Here is a 6463-nt window from a genome sequence, read left to right as displayed (position 1 = left end):
ACACTGACCCACATACACAATCTCACATGCTCACACACTCCCATGTGGGCACTCACACCACTCACACTCTCACACGTCTCCTTCACCCTGGTCTGTGGAAGGGGCCTAGGACAGCCTGGGTCTCAGTGCCACCCAGAAAATAGAACGTGGGCTCCCTGAGAAGCGCCCTGCACCCGGGGCAGGGGTGACGGACATCAGAGCACTGGCCCAGCTCAGGGCCAGAGCGTCCTTGTGAAGCACCAAAGGGGACCCGCACTTCCTCAGTGGTGGCCCCAGGAGCTGAGCTCATCCCGAACAGAGCAGCCCCTCAGAGACCCCCTAAGGCCTTGTGCAGGCAGGGCACCTGCTCCATCACGGCCAGCACAGCCCAGAGCCGTTCAGCTGGAAGGTCTCTGGAAGGTGTCTACGGGCACACAGCCAGGGAGCGACAGTGTTCAGGAAAGTCCACCCGGTCCCGGCAGAACAGAGTCGGGCATCTGTTGTGGATCACTCCCTTGCGCCTGCCCAGCTGGCAGAAGCCCAGGGCCCGGTGGGGCAGAGAGCCTGGCCTCCTCCTCAAGGGCCACAGCGGCTCCCACGGGGCATCTCCTGCTCTGGTTCTGTGTGGCAGAGCTCCATGCCGAGCCAGAGCCGCTGAGAGGCCGGAGGCTCCTCCCCGCCTGGTCCCCTCTGGGGAGAGGGTGCAGCTCAGCCGCAGAACTCCAGCCCAGGGCCCAGGAGAGGCAGGCAGAGAAGACCACAGGCTGCCCCATCCCCAGCCTGTGCCAGCTCAGAAGCAGCGCAGGCCTGCTATGCCCGGGAGGGCCAGGAAGCTCCCTGTTCTGCCCAGGGGGACAGGGACGAGGGAACATCATTCCCAGAGCATTGTCAAAAGCAGCAGACATCATTCAGACTCGTCGCGAACCTCACAACTAAAACAAGTCTCTCCAGGCGAACGAACAGGGCTGCGTGAAGTGACCACACAAGAGACACCTTTTCCTGTGAGTCCTGTGAGGGCTCCTCTGACCTTAGGGGTGAGAGAGAGAGAGAGAGAGAGAGAGAGAGAGAGAGAGAGAGAGAGAGAAAGAAAACGTGCTGAACACTTTTATTGGGGAGAAGCCATTCAAATGAGGCAGGGGGTCAGGTTTCGGGGGCTGAGTCTAGCTTCCTGATGTATGTGTCAGCAGGTTGACTGACAGCTAGGAAGGCCACACCCCAGGGCAGAGCAAGAGAAGGGAGTTTCCATGGAACATTCTATCCCAAACGGGGCAAAGGGGTAGGATTACGAAAGCACAGGTGAGTGTAGCTCTACCCCAGGGTGTGCCTACTCAGACAACTGGCCTTGCTGTCCGAGTGGGGGAGAAGACCGAGTCCCCAGTCACGGCACCAATGGCACTACCGCGCCACACTGCAGTGATCTTTCAGATCCTGGTGCATCAGGACTGGAAGGCGTGGTCACTCAGTGTGGCTCTCCACAGGCTAAAAATGAGAATGAGGTAGGAAATGAGCCCCTAATAGCTGTTGTAAACACACAGAAAAACATTGCATTGTAGCTGGTGCAGTGGGGCACACCTGTGATCCCAGCAGTCGGGGAGGCTGAGGCAGGAGGACTGCAAGTTCAAAACCAGCCTCAGCAACTTAGGGAGGCCCTAAGCAATTCAGTAAGACCCTGTCTCAAAACAAAATATGAAACAAGAGTGGGGAATGTGGGTCAGTGTTTGAGTGCCAACCTGTAATCCCAGAAGATCAGGAGGCTGAGTCAGGAGGATCACAGGCTGGAGAAAAGCCTGGGCAACTTAGTGAGACCCCGTCTCAAAACAAAATAAAAAGGGTGGGGATGTGGCTCTGTGGGGAAGCACCCCAGGTTGCATCTTCCATCTCAAGAGCCAAGGGCAACCACAGGCTGTTTCCTGGGGGACACTAAGCTGGGCTCCCTGTCCCAGAGCAATGGCCAGGCAGGTATGGCCAGGCCTGGGTCAGACGGGAGCCAGTATGGGCAGATCTCCTCCTGAACAAGAACAGTGGGGGAAGCCCTCCTCCCTCAGGCGCAGGCTCCTGCGTCTCTACTCAGCGACACAGGTCGTCACACATCTTAAAAACGTCTCTGGGGGGCTGGGGTTGTGGCTCAGTGGTAGTGCATTTGCCTGGCACGTGTGGGGTTCAATCCTCAGCACCACATAAAAAAAATTAATTAAATAAATGAAGATATTGTGTCCATCTACAGTTAAAATTATTTTTTTAAAAAAAGACTTCTTTAGGGGCTGGGTTGTAGCTCAGCGGTAGAGTGCTCGCCTGGCCCGTGCAGGACCCTGGGTTCTATCCCCAGTCCTGGAGATAATGATTCTTTAAATGTGGTTTTAGTTTTTGAGCTGATTTATAACTGCTGCTCTGAACTGTCTGCTCAGGGCAGTGTCGGGCCCATCAGAGACGGCTTCTGGGCGTCACTTTCTTTCCCGAGCTTGGCCTGTACCTTTTCCTTTCTTTTTTTTTTAAAGAGAGAGAGAGAATTTTAATATTTATTTATTTATTTTTAGTTCTCGGCGGACACAACATCTTTGTTGGTATGTGGTGCTGAGGATCGAACCCGGGCCGCACGCATGCCAGGCGAGCACGCTACCGCTTGAGCCACATCCCCAGCCCCTGATTTTTTTTAAAGAGACTTTTTCTTGCCATTGTTACCCACGGCAATAGAGTGTGCTTTGACGTATCGTCTATGCATGGAGAGCGACTTGCCATTCTTTTGGTTGTACGCCGTGTGGGTCACACTGGTCACGTGTTCATACCTGAACACAGGAGAGTGATGTCCACTTCCTTCTGCTGTCTTCCGGCTCCCAGCCCCCTCCCTTCCTCCCATTCCTCCAGTCCAATCTGGCAACTACCACTCCCCTCCCCACCCCACCCCACCCTGCCTGCCTACTGTGAGGCGCATCAGCATATCAGGGGAGCATTCAGCCTTGGGTTTGGGGGATTGGCTTATTTCACTTAGCAAAATAGTCTCCAGTTCCTCCCATTTATCTGCAAATGCCATGATTTTATTTCTTTACAGTTGAGTACTATTCCATTATGTACATGTACCATGTTTTCTTTATCCACTTATCTATTAAAGGCCTCCTAGATTAGATTGGTTCCGTAGTTTAGCTACTGTGAATTGAGCTGCTATAAACATTGATGTGGCTGCATCACTGTAGTATGCTGATTTTAAATCTTTTAGGTATGGAATAAGGAGTGGAATAACTAGATCGAATGGTGGTTCCATTCTAAGTTTTCTTTCTTTTTTTTTAACATTTATTTTTTATTTTTTGAGAGAGAGAGAGAATTTTTTTTTAATATTTATTTTTTAGTTATTGGCGGACACAACATCTTTTGTTTGTATGTGGTGCTGAGGATCGAACCCGGGCCGCATGCATGCCAGGCGAGCGCCCTACCCCTTGAGCCACATCCCCAGCCCTTAACATTTATTTTTTGTTATAGGTGGACACAAATCTTTATTTTTTTATGAGGTGCTAAGGATCGAACCCAGTGCCTCAAGTATGCTAGGTGAGTGCTCTACCTCTGAGCCACAGTTCCAGCCCCACCATTCGAAGTTTTCTGAGGAATCTCCATACTGCTTTCCAGAGTAGTTGCACTAGTTTGCAGTTACACCAACAATGTATGAGTGTGCATTTTCCCCACATCCTCACCAACAATTATTGTTACTTGTATTCCTGATAATTGCCATTCTGACTGGAGTGAGATGAAAGTTTTAATTTGCACTTCTCTAATAGCTAGAGATGTTGAACATTTTTTTCATGTTTGTTCACTGACTATATTTCTCCTTCTGTGAAGTGCCCATTTTGTTCCTTTGCCCATTTATTGATTGGGTTATTTGTTGTTTTGATGTTGATTTTTAAAAAATGTTTAAGTTTTAGGTAGACACATATCTTTATTTTACATTTATGTGATGCTGAGGATCGAACCCAGTGCCTCACGCATGCTAGGCGAGCACGCCACCTCTGAGCCACAGTTCCAGCCCCATGATGTCAATTTTTTTGAATTCTTCATGTATCCTGGACATTAATGCCCTATCTGAGATGCAGGTGGCAAAGATGTTCTCCCATTCTGTAGGTGCTCTGCACATTCTTGATTATTCCCTTTGCTTTGAGGGCTTTTTAGTTTGATTCCATCCCATTTATTGATTCTTAATCTTACTTCTTGTGCTTTAGGAGTCTTGTTGAGGAAGTCAGTCCTGAGCTGACAGGGTGGAGATTTGCCAGCCTTGATTTTTTCCAAGCCCTTATTTTGTAATTGAACACTGGACACTTTAGAGAATATACCATAGAAACTCTGGATTCTAATTCCCTCTCCTTCCCATCAAGTGTTGTTCTTTTCTTGTTGAGTAACATGCCTGGACGAATTGTGTGTGAGTCTGTCTGCTCTGCAGTGTTTGACCAGGGTGGCCTCCTGGGCCAGCCCAGGTTAGTGCAATTATACTTAAAGATCCTGACCCAGTAAGGCTGGCACCATTTTCTGATGGCTCTGAGTGTGGGCGGCAGATGCCCTCAAAGTCCATTCACAGCTTTACCCTGCACAAGGCTCCTGCTCAGCAGCCTTCAGGTTCAAGGCTGGGACCTGCTCCTTTGCTGGCTTCCCAGACCCAGAGACTCTGCAGGGGATCATAGGCAGCTGTGGCAGGTTCTGTGGCCATCTTTTGTTTTTTTTTTTTTTTTTTAGTTGTTGGTGGACTTTTGGTTTATTTTGGTTGCAGCTGGGCAAGGCTGCAACCCCAGCCCCCTCTAGTGGCCATCTGATTCCCAAATTTCCTTGCAAGTGTCTGGTGCCTTTGGTCAGATAAGCTCTAAGAAGCTGCTGCCTTTGGTCAGATGAGCTCTGAAAAACTTGTTCCAACTTTAGTTGACTCTCCAGTGTCTTCAGCTTCACATTCTTCTATCATCCCTGAGTGTGAGTAGGTCTGGGTCAAAACAAGGCAGGAAGGAATGGACCCCAGGGCACTAGGACAGCAGGAAGAGGAGGGCGGGGGGAGAAGGGGAGATGGGGGAGCTGGGGAGACGGGGAGCAGGGGAGACAGGGAGCTGGGGAGACGGGGAGCAGGGGGGGCGGGGAGCTGGGGGACACAGGGAGCTGGGGAGACAGGGAGATGGGGGAGCTGGGGAGACAGGGAGCAGGGGAGACAGGGAGCTGGGGAGATGGGGAGCAGGGGAGACGGGGAGCTGGGGAGACGGGGAGCAGGGGAGCTGGGGAGACGGGGAGCAGGGGAGACGGGGAGCTGGGGAGACGGGGAGATGGGGAGCTGGGGGACACAGGGAGCTGGGAAGACAGGGAGATGGGGGAGCTGGGGAGACGGGGAGCTGGGGAGACGGGGAGCTGGGGAGACAGGGAGCAGGGGAGCAGGGGGACACAGGGAGCTGGGGGACACAGGGAGCTGGGGGACACAGGGAGCTGGGGAGACAGGGAGATGGGGGAGCTGGGGAGACGGGGAGCTGGGGAGACGGGGAGCTGGGGAGACAGGGAGATGGGGGAGCTGGGGAGACAGGGAGCTGGGGAGATGGGGAGCAGGGGAGACGGGGAGCTGGGGAGAGAGGGGAGACGGGGAGCTGGGAACACGGGGAGCGGGAGAGATGGGAGAGAGGGGAGCTAGGGAGCTGGGGAGACGGGGAGCTGGGGAGACAGGGAGATGGGGGAGCTGGGGAGACGGGGAGCAGGGGAGACGGGGAGCTGGGGAGACGGGGAGATGGGGAGCTGGGGGACACAGGGAGCTGGGAAGACAGGGAGATGGGGGAGCTGGGGAGACGGGGAGCTGGGGAGACGGGGAGCTGGGGAGACAGGGAGCAGGGGAGCAGGGGGACACAGGGAGCTGGGGGACACAGGGAGCTGGGGGACACAGGGAGCTGGGGAGACAGGGAGATGGGGGAGCTGGGGAGACGGGGAGCTGGGGAGACGGGGAGCTGGGGAGACAGGGAGATGGGGGAGCTGGGGAGACAGGGAGCTGGGGAGATGGGGAGCAGGGGAGACGGGGAGCTGGGGAGAGAGGGGAGACGGGGAGCTGGGAACACGGGGAGCGGGAGAGATGGGAGAGAGGGGAGCTAGGGAGCTGGGGAGACGGGGAGCTGGGGAGACAGGGAGATGGGGGAGCTGGGGAGACGGGGAGCTGGGGAGACAGGGAGATGGGGGAGCTGGGGAGACGGGGAGCTGGGGAGACAGGGAGATGGGGGAGCTGGGGAGACGGGGAGCTGGGGAGACAGGGAGATGGGGGAGCTGGGGAGACAGGGAGATGGGGGAGCTGGGGAGACAGGGAGATGGGGGAGCTGGGGAGACGGGGAGCTGGGAACACGGGGAGCTGGGGAGACGGGGAGATGGGGAGACGGGGAGCAGGGGAGACGGGGAGCTGGGGAGACGGGGAGACGGGGAGCTGGGAACACGGGGAGCTGGGGAGACGGGGAGATGGGGAGACGGGGAGATGGGGAGACGGGGAGCAGGGGAGACAGGG

The sequence above is a fragment of the Urocitellus parryii genome, chromosome 7, assembly GCF_045843805.1.
Source record: "Urocitellus parryii isolate mUroPar1 chromosome 7, mUroPar1.hap1, whole genome shotgun sequence".
Lineage (NCBI taxonomy): Eukaryota > Metazoa > Chordata > Mammalia > Rodentia > Sciuridae > Urocitellus > Urocitellus parryii.
Note: the sequence above shows the minus strand (reverse complement) of the source record.